Here is a 19,362-nt window from a genome sequence, read left to right as displayed (position 1 = left end):
CGAGACACTTAAGTTTGTACTCTTTGTTGCCATAAATGAAAGGTTCGTTTACCTCATTCGTGTAATTCACCACAATAAACTTTGGGTTCTTATTGGAAACTCCCAATCTGAAAATAAGACTGTGAGACTTATATCCAGAAATTATTTGGATAAAGTTCCTCAATTAATTCAGTTCTGCCTTTACCATGGTCAGCTCCAAAGCTCATTAAGATGAGAAAGTTCCACAGAGGATCTATAATTTTAAGATCCGTGACACGTTTTACCACCGAGTGGGTCCTCTAATTCCTCAAGAAGGTGATGATCCTAAATACGCACAGATATATAAGTAAGTACGACAATGTCACTAGAACCCAAAGGAGAACTAAGCACAATTAAAAAAAATGCAATGAAAAAATATGCGGGAAATAGGGTCACAATGCCAACCCATTTGCAAATCTTTGAAGACAGTGGCAGACGGACGAGAGCTCCGAGGAGTCAAGTGAGATTCTTATGTACATAATAAGAGACAGAAGAAGTGTCTTCCCTCGCTACAATGGTTCTACCTGTGTAGATTTCGCAGCAACTTTTAAAGCTGAAATTAAGCCCTGGCCAAATTTAAATATTGTAGATTGCTTTTATATTTTTTTACATCATAATATTTTTATATTTTTATAATCAGTCTTATAAAATATTTTAGAGTGACTTTTTGATTAAGGTCTTGCTGTTTATGTTTTTTGTTTATTTTTTTATACAAGTTTCAGTTTTGCTCGATTTTGAGCAACAGGTTATCTAGTAGATATATTTAATAGTGGAGAATTTAAACGTTGCACAGGTGTGCTGCGATCAAGGCTTAATATATTTAGACTTATCCAAAAGTAAAATAGTTTTCTGTGCTGCATTCTGTGGAAACTGTGTGGCACTACAGTATAACCTCGATAACAAGACTCTCATGGGGATTGTAAAATAAGACTTTTAATCAAGGTTGACTTCTTATCAAGGTTTGTAATAACATGTGATTAGGGGTAAAATTATTTTAAGAGGATTTGAAAATGACACTTGTTATCAAGGGTGAATTGTTATCGAGGGTCTTCTTATCAAGATTCCATTGTATTTCAAATCATGACTAATACAGAATGTTGTGATTATTAAAACATGCAAAACAGTTGGTGAAAGTAAACATCTGCTTTTAAATTATATTTATTTGTAAACATTTTAGTTCCAAACATCTGACATTGGACCCTTAAAACCCTCTGGGGTGGAGCCCTTTTTGACGGATCTGCACCAAACTTCACACAAACCATCCTTGAATAATGCTTAATAATACCTGAAAGTTACATTACAATCTGTCAAGCGGTTTCGGAGTCCATAAGGTACATACATACATACATACATACAAGTACATACATAGTTCCTCTTTTATAGATATAGATAATGGAATTAACTAATTATTGTATGAGTACCTGGGGACCGAGCTTTGCTCGGGAAACTTTATCACTACACTATACTCTGAGAGTATTCTTTGGTCAATGTAATTCTATCCAAAAAATAATAATTTGTGGTATATTTTTTCTTGACATCTATTTAACTTCTATAAAAATAATAATAAGTTATCATAGTTTACTGAAATGATGAGATAGAAGAGTTTTCTAAAATGTGTTTGGTTCCCTAAACGGCCCAAACTATAGAAATTACTCAGTATTTTTCTCGCTGAAAACGAAAAAGGCTATCAGCAGTAAGAAAATCTTCGTCACTGCAAGAACTTGGACTCGCTCCGAAACCAGAACCTAAACCTTTAATTTACCCTTAATTTTTAAAATGTAATATGTTACAATTTTCCGGGAACTCAGGACACTTTCTGAGTGAAAAAAATTACGGTTGATCCTTGTTGGTGAGTACCAAAAAGGAAACTTAGGTGTAAACATAGTTGCATATCCAAGTTTGGTTGTCCTCGATATAATTTGACTATTTTATTGACACTGACAAATTATAGTTATATAACTATATAGCGAGGCGGTGAAGTGTGTGTCAAGTGAAGTGGAAAAGCAGAGTAACTGTGCCAGTGAAAAGTGTAGTCTAAATAGTTTTGACATCATAAGATGTGGAATTGCCCCTGAACTGGTTTATAACTAATATAATGGTTTAATTACCTTCAGTCTCCAGTTCAAAGTAAGTCGATTGCAACCTAGGTTTCAGCACAACGTTGTGCTATCATCAGGCTTCCAGTCGAAAATGTTCAGTCCATTGGACGTCGTTTAGTAAAAACTATGTACAGTTCACAAGACACAAACACATACACATTTACCGATCGGTATTTACAAGGGGAGAACAAGTACATTTTGTCAAATCACCGGCCGCGACGAGTGACATCCAAGCGACAACTAGCTAGATAATTCTTGTGGTCTACCTGACCTTTGTACTTTGTATTGTCTTAATCCTTGGTTAATAGGATGCGTCAGTGTCGCTTGGGTCTCGATTATTTTGTTAAAAATTAAATTGGAGCTGTGGTGGATTTGATCGTTCATTAAGTTGTCAGCATCTTGTTTTAATGACTTGTAGATGTGAAACTCTTCTAATGTATCTAATAAAAAGCCTTTTTTGCAATAGCTGAGAATGGTAACATTTTCGTCCAATTTCCCCGCTCTATGGTTGTTTTCGATTATGTGTTGGGCGAATGTAGATTTTTGTTGGATAAGTCGGGGGTTTGGTTTGTGTTCTTTCAACCGGGTTGTAAATGACCGACCTGTTTGGCCAATGTAGTATTGTTCACATTCACCACATTTTAGCTTATATACACCAGTTAGTTTTTTCCAGTTTCCCATTGTCATTGGAGGGTTGTCTTATGGTTAGAAGGCGTTCTAATTTATTGGAGGTTCTAGGAGCGGGTAATAAATAGTATGGTTTTAATTCTTTGTTCAATAGGTTGTATAATCGGTGGCCATATTCGATTGGAATGTACTTAAGTGTCTGTTGGTTCGAGTTTAGATTTTTGTTTATGTTTTTATTACTATGTTTTTTAACCAATCTATCAACCATTCTACTTTCATAACCATTGGAGGCTGCAATATACTTTATGGTGTCTAATTCTTTTTCATAGTTTGTAGGTGATAATGGCACATTCAAGAGGCGGTGAACCATGCTATTATAAGCCGCTGTTTTGTGGCTTTGGGGATGGTATGAGGAAGCGTGTATCGTCTGAGAGGTTGTGGTAGGCTTTCTGAAAATGTCGAACTCAAAACTGTTATTATTTTTCTTAATAGTGAGGTCGAGGAAGTTAATTTGGTTGTTACTTTCTATTTCTAATGTAAACTGTAATTTCGGGGCTATGTTGTTCAGGTAGTTATTTAAGATCTGTAGCTGTCGGGCGTTCCCATTGAACAAGACCAACGTATCATCAACATATCTATGGTAGAAAATGATTTTACTCAGATGGTTGTTTTTGTTAGAAAAAATCTCTGTGTTTTCGATGTAGTTGAGGTAGATTTCAGCTAAGATGCCGGATAACGGTGATCCCATAGCTAACCCTTCACTTTGTACATATGGTTTCCCATTGAATGTGAAATAGTTTTGTTGGAGTGTTATCTCACTGGATAACTCTTACTGGATCGAGTTAGGTATCGTTCTTTTCATTAGATTCTAAGCTTTCTAAAGGTCTGTCTCTAAGCGCTGTTTGTTCTCTGAGCCGATCGTAATTGTAGCAGACAGCTGACGTGCATATTAGTAAACAGGTTAGTTAACCTAGGACCGATGACTGATGTGTTTTAGCGAATTTCCCTATAGGGAAGTAGCTATTACCGTAGGTGGCACGGTAAGACCTAGACCCGGGACCAATTTTCTTTTTCATTTTGATGTCCCCAGAGGCCAAAAACACTATTCGTTCAAATTTTTATATATGTATATATATATAGACATCTATACTATTATATAAAAATCTAATGGTGTCTGTCTGTATGTGTGTTACTAATAGGTGCAAAAACTACTGAACCAACTTGGCTAAAAGTTTACAAAAATATAGTTACCATATCAAGGACCATTATAGGACTATTCAAATTTCGATACTGGCCGTAGGCTTTGCCCCTTTGGCTTTAAAAGTTCTGAGGCGAAGATTTTAAAAGTAAATATTGATTGGTCTCCATGACTGCGATGAGAACACTAACAATGTTTGTTTACATTTGCTTTGACATTTAAATGTAAACAAGAAGAACTGCTAAACTGCATATTTCACAATTTCAGACAGCTGATACAAAGAAATTAAATATAATATCTTCCATAACTATGATGTAGGTTTATTTTAATCTAACCTTTTATCATGGATTATTAGCGAATTTCCCTATAGGGAAGTAGCTATTACCGTAGGTGGCACGGTAAGACCTAGACCCGGGACCGATTTACTTTTTCATTTTGATGTCCCCAGAGGCCAAAAACGCCATTCGTTCAAATTTTTATATATGTATATATATATATATATATATATATAGACATATATATATATATACGTCCGTGAACGCGATAACTTAAGTAATTTTTGTCCGATTTTGATGAAATTTGGTTTAAAGATGTAAAGCGGGATAAACTTGAATGAGTTCGCGATCCAGCACGATCGGACCATGGGAACGGGGCTTTACGGGGGGTTTTATGGGGTAAAAATTGGTTTTTCTCACTTTTGACCCTCAAAACACAAAATTTCCCGATTTCTCTTTAGACCTTTTTAAAGAGCTTAAAAAAACAAATAATTTAGTATATAAAAGTATTTTTGTTCGATTATTAGTAACGGAGAAAATTAAAAAAATTGTAAATTTAAAATTCCCATGTTATTCTTATGGAGAATATTGTCAAATGTTGTAGTTTGCTTGTTTATGGATATATTTTGATCAAACTTGGCAAATTTATTTATTTTGTACTAAGCTATCAATATTTTACTCAAAAACACACTTTATTAGTTTCCTTGTAGCAGCAAACCTAGGTACTCGTTAAACCTAATGTTATTAAAATATATTTAACTGAAAATCAATTCAGACAAATGGAAATTCGCTTAGTCGGCAGGTTTGCTGCGGCGGGGGTATTTATTCTAAAACTATGTCAATGATTATATAAAAAAATATTCTATAACCGTTGCTGTATCAACTCCGGCTCTGCTTTGGATTTTTTTGAAGCGTCTAAGCTATGAAAATAATGCTATTGATATGATTTCATGGAAACAGTATGAACAATAAAATGTATAGATGTTTTATATGAATTTGGAGGCTACTTTAAATAAATTCTAACTGCTTAACATGTGTTAGATTACTTAACATAACTTGCACATCACATTGTTTTTTATATGTATATTTAGGTAAATTAAGTTATTGTGTTTTGCTAAACCTCTTCTTAAGTTAAACTAAATAATACCGGGTGTACACAAAAGAAGTAAACAACTTTGTTTTAAAATTATAGCGAAGTTTTACTAACTTATAAAGACTAACATACACCATTAGAAAGAGAAAAACCTCAAGTTTTTTCCTATATACTACAAATGCTCAATATGTGAACCTCGGCTTGCTTTGCAGACATCTATTCTAAAATCAAATTCTGACCAAACCTTTTGAAGAGTGGCTTCATTAACACTTTGTACTGCAGCAGTAATGCGATTCCTGAGCTCCAAAAGAGTCAACGGCAAAGGAGGAACAAAAACTCTGTCTTTCACATAACCCCACAAAAAAAAATCACACGGGGTTAAGTCCGGGCTTCGTGGAGGCCAACGTAAGAGGTGTAAGTTGTCGTCAGCAGCACGGCCAATCCAGCGCTGCGGTAGACTCTCGTCAAGGTAGTCTCTTACATCGTGCAGCCAGTGTGGCGGTGCACCATCTTGCACCCAAACAAAGTCTTCACTGTCTTCCTCGAGTTGAGGCATCAACCATTCACTCAGCATGTCTAAGTAAGCATTTCCTCTGACGGTTGCTTCTTGAAAGAAAAATGGACCATACACCTTCTTCTTTGATACAGCACAAAATACGTTCAGCTTAGGTGAGTCTCTCTCATGTTCAACAGACTCTCGAGGATTTTCGGTCCCCCAAATTCTTACATTGTGTCTGTTTACTTTACCACTTATGTGGAACGTTGATTCGTCGCCAAAAATGAGTCTTTCATAGAAACCATCTTCTTCCTGCAGTTCCTGCAGATCACTACAAAACTCAAAGCGTTTCACTTTGTCGCCATCGTTCAGACTTTGCAACAACTGCAGTTTGTACGGAAACATCTTCAGACGTTTTCTCAAAACCTTCCAAATCGTGGAATGCGGCATTTGAAGCTCCATACTCATCTTCCGCGTTGATTTCCTCGGAGTGTGTACAACAGTTGCACGGACTAACTCAACCTGAGCATCAGACGTCGCTGGTCTTCCAGAGCTCTTTCCTTTTCTTATGCAACCCGTGGCCTTGAATTTCCGATGCCAATCGTAGATTGATTTCCTATTTGGAGGGTCTCTATGATATCGTGTCCGAAAACGACGCTGAACAGTGGTAGCAGATCGAGTTCTTTCAAACTCCAGGACACAAAACGACTTTTCTGTAAGAGTATTGACCATTTTCAACGAAATCACTAAACGACTACTTTTGCCACATTGTTGGCATTGTTGACAACAGTCAGCTGTGTGGAACAAAACTTGAGGTGTTTTCCAACACATTGATACCAACCACAGCGATGTCGAACACGTAGTTTTTGTTATATTAACGTACAAAGTTGTTTACTTCTTTTGTGTACACCCGGTATAATCAATAACTAAATTGTAAGTCGTTGATTTTTTTTTTTTATCTGTTGTATATGTGTAAATATAATTAATTATCAAATGGTAATACAAAATACTCTTATTTTATCTTAACATAGCTTTCAGTTCACATTTTCACATTTACTTTATTTGATAAATTTATTATTTGTGTTTTGCTACACCACTGATTAAATTAAACCAAGGAAAATATCATAAAACTAAGCAGTAGCCTACACAGTGTTCTTTTGTTTCTAAATCAATGAAATATCTGTTACTATGTTTACTATGGTAAGTGTGAAAATGTAAAGGCAATGGACGATGGAACTGATTAAAAGAACTGGTTTGTATATTATGTTGATATTTTTGTAGAGTAGAATCAGAGATGCAATGAAACATATACTGTATTTGCTATTACATTTTTTAGTCCTTGATGCTCTGATAATCATATTAGTTTTGTCTGCTGTCTTTAATGCTAAATTATTTTATTTTTTTATTATTTGTTGTACCAATAGATATAGTTTCTTTAATATTTCAAGAGAATGTATTGATAAGGCACAGCAATATTTCTGAAGTTTATAACAGCTTACTTAGTTTTGCTAATGATTTATTGTGAGTGAAGAAACTGGAGATGGAAGGATTTGTGATTTAAGAAGAGTGAAATAAAAAAAATGTTCATTTAAATTGAATAATTAGTAGAAACTTCAAAATTGAAATTTAAAATGTCAATACAGTAATAAATAAAAAGATATGTAATTAAGGGAGATGAAATTGTGGTATCCACTACTTACCAGATTTAAAACTCATAACTTAAACGTTTCTATTAAGGCCAGAAAAGTTGAATTTTGTTTCTAAAAGCGTTGGCGGATGTGTAACTATTATAAGCAAAAGAAGTAAATATTAAAATGTTTCTATGTTGTGTCCTCTTCCCGTTGCAAAGCACGGGTACAACAGCTAGTATATATATATATATATATATATATATATATATACAGTGTGTAAATTAAGTATGGAAACAAATCTGTATTTTTAAAACCGAAATAGATAGAAATATTCTATTTGTGGCAATAATAGTTAACAAAGATTCCGCAATTTTTCACATGAAAAATATTTTTTTACCCCCCTAACAGGGTAGGTGGTAGGGGGTGACTTATTTTTTTCAAATAGCAACCCCTATTGAGTGACCCCTCATTTTGAAGAGTTTGTCAAAAGAAACACAATGACGCAAATCCGAGGTGAATATCTCACTCCTAGCCCAAATGGCGGATATTCCAAAATATGATTTATTGTACGTGAAAAGCACCAATTTCACAAATAATGGAAAGAAATCTGTATTTTTAAAACCGAAATAGATAGAAATATTCTGTTTGTGGAATTGATTGTTGACATAGGTTCCGCAATTTTTTTAATCAACAATATTTTTTCAACCCCTTTAACAGGGTAGGGGGTGGGAGTGACTTATTTTTTTCAACAACAACCCCTATTGAGTGACCCCTCATTTTGAAGGGTTTGTTAAAAGAAAAAGAATGACGCAAACCCGAGGTAGATATTTCACCCCTAGCCTAAATGGTGGGTAATGAAAAATTTAATTTTTGTAAAAAAAAGCCCATTTTGGAATATCCGCCATGTTAGCTAGGAGTGAGATATTCACCTCGGATTTGCGTCATTGTGTTTCTTTTGACAAACTCTTCAAAATGAGGGGTCACTCAATAGGGGTTGCTATTTGAAAAAAATAAGTCACCCCCTACCACCTACCCTGTTAGGGGGGTAAAAAAATATTTTTCATGTGAAAAATTGCGGAATCTTTGTTAACTATTATTGCCACAAATAGAATATTTCTATCTATTTCGGTTTTAAAAATACAGATTTGTTTCCATACTTAATTTACACACTGTATATATATACGTCCGTGAACGCGATAACTTGAGTAATTTTTGTCCGATTTTGATGAAATTTGGTTTAAAGGTGTAAAGCGGGATAAACTTGAATGAGTTCGCGAACCAGCACAATTGGACCATGGGAACGGGGCTTTACGGGGGGTTTTATGGGGTAAAAATTGGTTTTTCTCACTTTTGACCCTCAAAACACAAAATTTCCCAATTTCTCTTTAGACCTTTTTAAAGAGCTTAAAAAAACAAATAATTTGGTATATAAAAGTATTTTTGTTCGATTATTAGTAACGGAGAAAATTAAAAAAATTGTAAATTTAAAATTCCCATGTTATTCTTATGGAGAATATTGTCAAATGTTGTAGTTTGCTTGTTTATGAATATATTTTGATCAAACTTGGCAAATTTATTTATTTTGTACTAAGCTATAAATATTTTACTCAAAAACACACTTTATTAGTTTCCTTGTAGCAGCAAACCTAGGTACTCGTTAAACCTAATGTTATTAAAATATATTTAACTGAAAATCAATTCAGACAAATGGAAATTCGCTTAGTCGGCAGGTTTGCTGCGGCGGGGGTATTATTATGTTTATCATTGTTTTAGTGTTAAAAATCAAAAGTAGTGATATACGTGGTGCATTATAAGAAGATTTAAGTGGTTTTGAAGTGCTGGTTGATGATCCTGAAGAAGTAGGTAGTGATATTGATGTAAATTATCAGCCAGATTCCTAGCTATGGTTAGGCTATGCATTCTTAGCTAAACGCTATGTACTGAAATCCGTTTTTCGCTCATAACTTATTTATTTGATAACTTACCTAGCTATATGATTATATATTTGTAATCCTCATTAAATTTAGAAAAAAGTGGCTATTTTCAAATATTTATAGGCCTATAATTTATACAATTTCATTGAGCGCGAACTTATTTTTTTTTTTGAAAATTTTCGAAATTATATTTTTTTTACCTAAAATTTTTTTTTTTAAATGTTCCTTATGTTTTATATATAATATTGAAGCCCATGATTTTCCAAACAAAATGGTATATAGAACATTAGAATTAACATTGTTTTAAGCTTCTCAGATCCGTTTTAATAAAACCTTGCAAATGCGCCAAAAATAGGTGGACATTAAGGCCTAAACTATGGACCTTTGGAGGGTTATCACCTACAAACTATGAAAAAGAATTAGACACCATAAAGTATATTGCAGCCTCCAATGGTTATGAAAGTAGAATGGTTGATAGATTGGTTAAAAAACATAGTAATAAAAACATAAACAAAAATCTAAACTAGAACCAACAGACACTTAAGTACATTCCAATCGAATATGGCCACCGATTATACAACCTATTGAACAAAGAATTAAAACCATACTATTTATTACCCGCTCCTAGAACCTCCAATAAATTAGAACGCCTTCTAACCATAAGACAACCCTCCAATGACAATGGGAAACTGGAAAAAACTGGTGTATATAAGCTAAAATGTGGTGAACGTGAACAATACTACATTGGCCAAACAGGTCGGTCATTTACAACCCGGTTGAAAGAACACAAACCAAACCCCCGACTTATCCAACAAAAATCTACATTCGCCCGACACACAATCGAAAACGACCATAGAGCGGGGAAATTGGACGAAAATACAAACCAACAACAACCCATGCCCATAGCTGTTACCATTCTCAGCTATTGCAAAAAAGGCTTTTTATTAGATACATTAGAAGAGTTTCACATCTACAAGTCATTAAAACAAGATGCTGACAACTTAATGAACGATCAAATCCACCACAGCTCCAATTTAATTTTTAACAAAATAATCGAGACCCAAGCGACACTGACGCATCCTATTAACCAAGGATTAAGACAATACAAAGTACAAAGGTCAGGTAGACCACAAGAATTATCTAGCTAGTTGTCGCTTGGATGTCACTCGTCGCGGCCGGTGATTTGACAAAATGTACTTGTTCTCCCCTTGTAAATACCGATCGGTAAATGTGTATGTGTTTGTGTCTTGTGAACTGTACATAGTTTTTACTAAACGACGTCCAATGGACTGAACATTTTCGACTGGAAGCCTGATGATAGCACAACGTCGTGCAGAAACCTAGGTCGCAATCGACTTACTTTGAACTGGAGACTGTAGGTAATTAAACCATTATATTAGTAGTCTAAATGTAAATAGTTCTCATGTAAATAGTAGCTTTGATGTAAATAGTATAATTTCCAATAGTATTCTAATGAACGATCAAATCTGTAATCCTGATGTTGCACAGCTTCTCTCAAATGGCTTAAATAGTTTAAACTGCAATCTTTCCAAAAAACTTCCAAACACATAAAACAACAAAATCCTACTACCGCATCAATGTTCCATCAAAACAACAAAAGTAAAACAAACTGCAATCAAAATAGTAATAACGAAATTAGTGTAGTGTTATCGTAAGTTAAATTAAAATATAGTTTTAATAAGACAAATACTTTATTAGGTATCCAGATTCAGAATGTTTACCAACAAAAACTAAACAAATAATATTCTAATACCATATGTTCTCAAACACATTTGAATAACAACACATCTCCCCTTTAAAGATCGAACCTCCGGGTAGGTTTGAATTGTCTTGTTGATCTTCTTAGATTTGCTAAAGGATTTGTCTGCGATGCCATTGTAGGATGATCGAATGGTTCTGATCTTCTGAGGTGTTCTGAAGGACTGGTCTGCAGTGCTGGTTGAGAGTGATCAGAAGGCATAGTAGTGCTAAATCTGCAGTGCTGGTTGAGAGTGATCAGAAGGCATAGTAGTGCTAAATCTTTGCAGTGATCTTCTGTTCCTCCGCAAACAACCATCTTGCGTTTGAATGATATAGGATCGAGGTGCAGGATGTTTGTTTAATATAGTTCCATCTTGATTCCTGTCCTTTATATGGACTTGAGCTCCAACAGGTAGAGTAGGCAATTCTGTGGCTCTATGTCTTTTGTCAAAATAAATCTTTTGACGATCAATTCTTGCTTCTTCCTTTTCCCTTAACTTTTCAGCGTCTACCAGATAGGGTCTTAGTTGATCAGACATTATTGGAACATAAGTGCGGATCCTTCTCCCGAAAAATAAGGCAAAGTTAGTCAATTTTTGCCTTATTTTTACACAAAACCCGTTATATTTCAGTTATCTTTTGTCCGATCTTTTAGATCTTGGTATCGTTTGATAGGAAATTAAAAATGCTAAAAAAAAGTATTCTTGACATTTTTTCATAAAATTAGCCGTTTTCGAGTTATTTAAGTTAGAAAAATTCAAACGGCCGCCATTTTGAAATTTACAATCGGAACAACTTTATTATTTTTTTTTTATTATAGGTCTTGTGTATGGTAACATGTTTACCAAGTTTCATAATCATCGAATAAAAAACTTCACAGATAAAAATATTTTTGTATAAAAAACAAAATGGCGGATATCTGGGTAAATATGAATTTTCGGACATACCTTCCCATAAACTTTTTTGTTCCTTTTAGTGAGTAGAACCCACTGGCGAAGTTAACACGGTCAGTAGAAACTCACCCTGTATATTCTTTATGATACCAGTAGGGCAATACATCCTCTGGAATCTTAGATCTTTCTGGCCAACCTTTCACACAATACTGTGACACATGTTTTAGAGTTTCATCTTTCATAGTTTCTTAATTTATTTCTCGCAACCTTTCATCCGAAACTGATGGTAGAGTAGTGTCAATATTTTGTATATAAGCAAGGATTTCCTCTGTAAGTTCCCATTCCTCTTCAGAGTTCTCTGTGTCTCGAGACAGTGCATCAGCCAAAATCAACTGTTTACCGGGCGTGTAGGTAATATCATATGTATATCTCATCAGCCGGAGTCGTATTCTCTGAAGCCTGGGAGTAATATTGTCCAAGTCTTTTATCTTGAATATGGAGAGCAAGGGCTTATGGTCTGTCTCAATATGCAAATGCAACCCTAATATGAAGTGTTCAAATCGTTCACTCCCCCATGCAATCGCTAGAGCTTCTTTTTCTATTTGAGCCCAATTACGTTCGGCTGATGACAAACTTCTCGAAGCATAGGCCACAGGACGTTTAGTTCCATCTTCTTGAAGCTGAATTAGTGCAACTCCAATACCGTATGACGAGGAATCCGCTGAGAGGAAGGTTTCTTTAGACATGCTGTATAAAGCGATACACGGTTCGGACATCAATGACAGTTTAATCTTTTCCAAAGCTTGGTCTTGATCAGGCCCCCAAAAAAATTCTGTATTTCTTTGCAGTAAAGCATGTAGTGGATGAACTATGATCGACAAATTATGAATAAACTTTGCTACGTAATTGACAACACCTAGAATTCTCCTTAGTTCTTTAACATTAGTTGGTGTCTTGAGTTTTTGGATAGCCTCAACACGAGAGGGATCTGGCTTAATACCATTTTTAGTTACAAGGTGGCCTAGTAAGCTGATACTGTCATGCCGGAACACACATTTTGATTTATTAAGTGTCCAGCCCTTTTCCTGTAGCCTACACAAAACACTATGTAAATTTTTGTCATGTTCTTCCATATCTTTCCCGTATATAGTTATGTCATCGAAATGGCAAACAACACCTTGAAGGCCTTCAAGTGATTCAGACATTTGACGCTGGAATACTTCTGAACCAGTAGAAATCCCGAAAGGGAGTCGTAAAAATCTGAACCTTCCAAAAGGTGTGATGAAAGTAGTAAGATATGAAGCTTCTTCTGTTATGGGTATTTGCCAATAACCTGAGTTCCATATGTTCTCAAACACATATGAATAACAACACAATTAGTATCCTACACCAAAATATCCAGCACCTACCCTCCAGACTAGACATGTTGTCTATATTACTAGATGAAATTTTAGTGGATTTATTAGTACTGACAGAACATAAAATGAAAGAAAATGAAATAAATCGTTTGAATATAAAAAATATGACAGTTAAATCTTTTTATGCTCGAAAATTAACATGTGGAGGTGGTGTATTAATTTTGGCCAGATCAGCACTCAAAGTAGAACCTCTTGAATTAACAGAAATAACGAGTTTGGTTCAAGACAAAGAATTTTAGTGTTGTGTGGTTAAAGTATGAGCAGGAAAATATTCTTTTGTTTTAGATGGTATTTACAGAACTCCTAAATTGTGTTATGACAAAAGATTTTTAGAAAAATTTGATGTACTATTGGAAATTTGAAATAGAAATTATAAAAACATAGTGGTTGTCGGAGATGTGAATATTGTTGTGTTGGAGGAATCGAAAAATAAAAAATTGTTGTTTAATGTTTTAAACTCTAACCATATGCATTGGTGAATTTCCCAACTAGAATTTGCAAAACAAAGAAGAGTGCAATTGATAATGTTTTTACTAATATAGCCAAGAGCAAAATAAAAGTTTCAGGAATAATTACTGAATTGTCTGACCATGATGCTCAGCTGTGTGTAATTACTGATAACAGTATAGAAAATTCAAAAATCCAAAAAAAACAATTGTAACATACCGTAGGAAATTCACTGATGATAGCATTGCTCAGTTTTGTAAACTATTAGAAAGTGAAAACTGGATTAATGTGTTTAATGCACCTGTTAATAATAAGTTTGACATTTTCTTTGATATAATTAAGTATGATTTTGATGTTTGTTTTCCTAAGGTTAAAAGTAGATTAACCAGAGGAAATAGTAATTGGATTACAAATGATATTATAAATAAAAGAATAGATGTTTTAGATTTGAGTAACACTGCTAGGAATGTTAAAGATAAATCATTTCAAAATATTCTGATAAAAAAAAAGAAAGAACTAAAAAAAGAAGTCATTGAAACTAAATGTAATTATTATCATAACTTATTGGAAAAATCACGAAATGTTAGTAAAACTACATGGGAAATAGGGAATTGTAAATAAAATTGTTAATAAAATTGTTAATAAAATAAATTGTTAGTTATTGTAAATAGGGAAGTTGGAGCAAATCATAAATCAAGCCATGGTGAAAGTTTAAGTTTACCATATATTAAAGCCAATAACTGCACGGACGTTGAAGAAGTCTGTCATCTCTTTAATGATTACTATACAATGATGGTTGAAAATGACATATTGCCCAAACTAATATCTTCTACTGGTTCGAAAAATATTATTTCACCCTCCCAAAAATTGATATCAAAATTCAGTCTTTCGCCAATTACTTATGAAGAGCTGGATAACATTATAACTTCTTTTGATAATAAATTTTCCACTGGCTGGGATGAAATACCAATGCCAATAATTAAACAGGCTCGTCTAATCAAATCAAATCAAATCATTTATTCAGCCAGAATTAACAATTTATAGTAGTCTATATATATTATTACCATTACTACATGCTATAAACTCTTCTTTTATCTCTGGAATTTTCCCCGAAAAATTAAAAAAATCAAAAATTAAACCTTGTTATAAAAATGGTAACCCAGAAGAAGTGTGTAATTACAGACCTATCTCATTGTTATGCTCATTTTCAAAAATTTTTGAGCGAGTTGTGCATATACAACTTTCAAAATACTTAGAGGAAAATAATTTAATAGATAAGGAACAATATGGTTTTAGAGAAGGAAGGTCCGTGATTGACGCAGGTGTTGATTTCTGTGAATCTATAATTAATTCAATTGATTCAAAGGAAAAAGTAGTGGGAATATTCTTAGACTTAACAAAAGCCTTTGATAGTGTCTCACATGATTTACTTCTTGAAAAACTTAAATATATCGGTGTAAAAGGGAGAGCTTGGCGTTGGTTTGAATCTTATCTTACAGGCAGGCAGCAGTATGTCACAATTGATCACATAAATAGCCATAACCAATTAATTACTTACACTTCCTCAACGGAAATTGTTAAAAGTATGGTGTCCCTCAAGGATCAATATTGGGGCCCTTATTATTCTTAATTTACTTAACTGACTTCCCCTCATTGATAGAATCTCCCAATCGTGTTTGTTTATTTGCTAATGACATCAATATAAAAATATTTGGAAATTCAAATGCTGATGTGGAAGTCTCTTCTTTTGTTGAGCTTACCAAATGTAACCAATATTTAAATGAAATCAATTTATTACCGAATACAATAAAAACTAATTATATAAATTTTTCTTCAAAGAGCAAAAATTCACCTGAGTTTAATATTTTATGGATACAATTTTACTAAATGAAGTTAAAACAATAAAATTTCTTGGATTGCATATAGATGATAAATTCAACTGGAACAGTCATGTTGAAAACGTTTGTAATAAAGTCAACTCAGGCATACATGCATTAAGACAGATGTCAAAATTTAGTAGTTTAAAAACCTTAAAAATGGTATATCATTCCTTAATTGAATCACATATTTCTTTTGGGTTATGTCTTTATGGGGGCACATCAAATTTTAACCTAAATAGCATTCTGGAACTTCAAAAAAAAAGCAATTTGCATTATGTTAAAACTAAAGTCAAAAACATCCGCAAAAGAGCAGTTTAAAGAAATAGGAATAATGACTATTTTTAGCTTTTACATTTATCAAATAGCCCTTTATATTAAATCAAACCATGAAAGATTGCCAAAATTGAACTCTTTTCATACATATTCAACCAGAAAAGGTAATGAATTGGCGTTCAACAGACATAATTTATCGGTTTATGAAAAAATTCCATCTTATAGTGGTGTTAAATATTTCAATAGCTTACCTGACAATATAAAAAATATAAATAATTTTAATTCATTTAAAAAACATTTGAAATTATTTCTCACCAACAGACCCTTGTATAAATTAGAAGATTTTTTCCAACTTCCTGAAATTAGATTTTTTTATAATAACAATATTCTTTGTAAGTAGTCTTAAGTTTAATATTGTGTTTTTATAACTGACTCCATTCTGTACAAAATGTGCAATATGAATAAAGTTATTTTGATTGATTGATTGATTGATTGATAAGCTAGGCTGCCCTATAATTTGTCACTCATCCTCTGTAGGCCTAAAGCTACCTCCCTATATTTTATTTGGGTTAGGATTAGTACTTTTTTGAGAGAGTGTCATTATGTACTGAACACACCTAGATGATATAGGGTATTAGTGATTCATGAAGTTATTCATTTATAAAAAGCAACCTTACCGAGTTACCTCAATGATGTACCCAGTATTTAATACAAAAATTAAAGCTTATGCCTATGTATATAAGTTTTAAAACTGAGTAGAATAAGGCACGTATAGTCTAGATTAGGCATTGATTAGTGTTAATAAACTAAACATGGATGAACCACTAACCCAGTTGTTCAGGCTAGGCTAGACTGAGTCCTGAAAGCATCCATCTCAAAACGGCCAAAACTTAAGGAACATATCCTAGAGTTTATTATTTTAAACTTTATTTTTCTGAAATAGATAGCTAATCTGTCCAGTGCAATCATCTTACACTGCTAATAGCAACACTCAAACATAGTTAGGTAAGCTAGTGGTAGGTTACAACTAATTATTATCCCTGTGACCGATTCAGTGATTCAGTGTAACATCTGACATCAGTCAGAATTAGACGACATTATTGACAACGACACGACCGACAACCAACGAAAAGAGTAATTTAGTGATGATAATTATTATTAAAATCATTAAAAATTTAAAAAATTAAATATATCGCTTGTTTATATTAGCAAAATTATTAAATAAACAGTAATAAAGCTGAGGATGATGTAAGAATAGTTTTTTAATGGATTAGAAACTCATTACTCTGGAAAGTTTTATAATGTAATACAAATTCTTATACATCAAACGATTTAATGAACTGGAGCAAAGTCGAGTCGTCCTCTTTCTCTCTGTTTTAAGTTGACAAAATTGTATGTCAGAAGGAGACATACACATCGTACAACAGTTACCTCGGAAAGTGCTTCAAGAGCTTTCTGCACATGCGCAAGCTGAGGTGCCCGTGGGTACAGAACGTCGAGTTATGTCTTAAAATGTAAACAAATGACAATAATGGCGGAATGTTTTCTCATAAGGCCCATGTTAAATTTTCAAAAGTTTGTACTCATATTATGGCGAAAATAGATTTTTCCTAGCTATACCACTGGTCTAGATTTTATTTTTTACCCAGAACTTAGTTATTCCGTAAATAGCCTATAAACGTTTTTGTTAGAGGCGATTCCCAGATCGAAGTAACAATTATTCAAACTTTAATCGTATTATATATAGGATATAACAGATAACAGAGATATATCACATAAAAATGAGACCGGTCCCGTTTTTATTTTGAGATAAATCATAAAATTTAACAAGACCAGTCACACTGTATTTATCACATACAACGGAACAAAACAAAGCATGTGTGCACGGGACAACGGTTACAGCGATACTGAGGGGGGTGAGGGGAGGAAGCAGCACAGTTGCCAAGACCGGTTTTGGGACAGGAACACAAAAATGGCAGGAATTTTTCATATTGCAATATTTGAAAGATTAGGTGCAAACAACAGAGGGTTAAGAAATATTTATCAACCAATATCAATTATTTAAGATAGACACACTACTATGTGCATATTTTAACCCAAATATGAGTGAAGGATGAGTGGCACGATCTTGTAGTCTTGTTAGTGACTAAGGCCGACATATTCCTTATACACAGCTGTTAATTTTTTTTTTTTTTTTTTTTATTTCATACGGAAACACCATTATTACAATGATATACAATGGCAGATTGCACTGTTTTGCATGACAATATAATACCAATAACAAAAAGATTGGAAAAAATAGCATTATACAATAACAACAAGAATAACAACAACAAACATGACGAGAATCAACAAGAACAAGAACAATGAGGTGAAAGTTTAACAGGTACTTATGCAGATGCAAGATTTGACTTTGGCAACAGATTAATTTAACATGGTAGAGCCCATACTTATCAGGTAATTTAACATGGATATAATTAACAGCCCATACAGCTAATGGCAACTAAGGGACCTACTGGAATCCGAACCACATTTTTGCCTTGGTACTGCTTGTGATTTTTTTTTACAGAGGGCCAGGCTTACAAGTAACCATGGGATTGCATCGCAGCTGGAACAGCTTATTGTGCACCCTCATTCACAGGTCCTCATTCTCCATCAAATCCCAGGTCCTTTGTGAACCATGAGATCCTTTTGACTATGGTAACCTGTTCTTCCCTTTGATCTCCAGTGGATAGGCCAAGGGATCTCATATGCAGACCTTGTAGGGCTGGGCACATAAATATCACGTGGAAGGCTGTCCCTTCCTCCTCTCCACATTTCCTACATAAGAGGCTTTCAACTTGAATTCCCATCTTGTGTAGATGTCCGCAGAATAACCAATGGCCGCTGATGAAGCCAACAACCCTCCGCAGGGTCTTCCTATTCAGGCCAAGGGCATCTGCCGCTATCGCACCAGTAGGTGTCTGCAGCATTCTCTTTGAGTGTATGTTGCCTTCTGTTCTTTCCCAGCTCCTTTGATGTTCTATGCCCATCCACTGGTGAACAGCTCTCCGTGCTCTGTTGTAAGCAATACCACACATCGGCTCTGGACCCATGAGCGGGCTTTCAGCACCTTTGTTTGCCCACTTGTCAGCTCCCTCATTGCCAACGATACCTTTGTGTCCTGGAACACAACTAAGGATAACCTTGTTCTCTCTTAGGGCTTTCATGGCCTGATGACAGTCCCATACAGCCTTAGAGGTAAAGTCAAAACTGTCAAGTGCTATTAGTGCCGCTTTGCTGTCCGAGTTCAGCTAATTTGAACTAAGCAGCAACAAAA

At 34.1% G+C, this 19,362-nt stretch overlaps 2 protein-coding genes across 2 annotated transcripts in view; one reads left to right on the top strand and one right to left on the bottom strand.

Annotated features, from left to right (window-relative positions):
* The window catches only part of LOC128982767 (wolframin), a 166,899-nt gene that overhangs the window by 124,921 nt on the left and 22,616 nt on the right, over positions 1-19,362 (bottom strand). The gene's annotated exons all lie outside the window — the stretch shown is intronic.
* The window catches only part of LOC128982769 (uncharacterized), a 72,565-nt gene continuing 56,873 nt past the window's right edge, over positions 3,671-19,362 (top strand). Inside the window, exon 1 of the mRNA XM_054401733.1 lies at positions 3,671-3,704. The gene's annotated coding sequence lies outside the window, so the exon portion shown is untranslated. The remainder of the gene's footprint in view (positions 3,705-19,362) is intronic.

This window comes from Macrosteles quadrilineatus, unplaced genomic scaffold (genome assembly GCF_028750875.1).
Source record: "Macrosteles quadrilineatus isolate MER2022 unplaced genomic scaffold, UCM_ALF_1.0 Scaffold_1__1_contigs__length_201487025, whole genome shotgun sequence".
Lineage (NCBI taxonomy): Eukaryota > Metazoa > Arthropoda > Insecta > Hemiptera > Cicadellidae > Macrosteles > Macrosteles quadrilineatus.
This window is presented reverse-complemented; position numbering and strand designations above follow the sequence as displayed.